Raw genomic sequence first — 570 nt, forward strand, 5'->3', positions numbered from 1 at the left:
ATATCAAATCAAACTGTTGACACTAAATTAAGAATGTCATATGTCAGTTATACCTCATTAAAGTTTAAAAAGATACAAATTTCACCTTATGACTCAGCAAATGTTTAAAAACTCAAATAAAAAGTATCTAGAGGGGCGCTTGGGTGGCTCAGAAGTTAAAGCCTCTGCCTTCAGCTCAGGTCATGATCCCAGGGTCTGGGATCCGCCCCATATCAGGCTCTCTGCTTGGCAGGGAGCCTCTTCCCTCTCTCTCTGCCTGCTTGTGATCTCTGTCTGTCAAATAAATGAATAAATAAATCTTAAAAAAAAAAAAAAGGCACCTAGAATCAGTAATAGCTAATAGAAATGGTAACATGACCATTAAAAAGAAAGAGAAGAAATAACCTTTGAGGCAGATAACCTTGGCTTATGCTGCTATTTGAGCAGCATGTTTTACAGAATTACAAAAAATAAATAATAAACTTTTCAAAGTTTTTATTCATAATGAGCATCTGTTTCCTTACCTGTAGAACAGGAAGAAATAGTATCCACTTTGCACGTTTGCACCGAAAATGAAAAACTATAGTACAG

The sequence above is a fragment of the Mustela erminea genome, chromosome 6 (assembly GCF_009829155.1).
Source record: "Mustela erminea isolate mMusErm1 chromosome 6, mMusErm1.Pri, whole genome shotgun sequence".
Classification (NCBI taxonomy): Eukaryota; Metazoa; Chordata; class Mammalia; order Carnivora; family Mustelidae; genus Mustela; species Mustela erminea.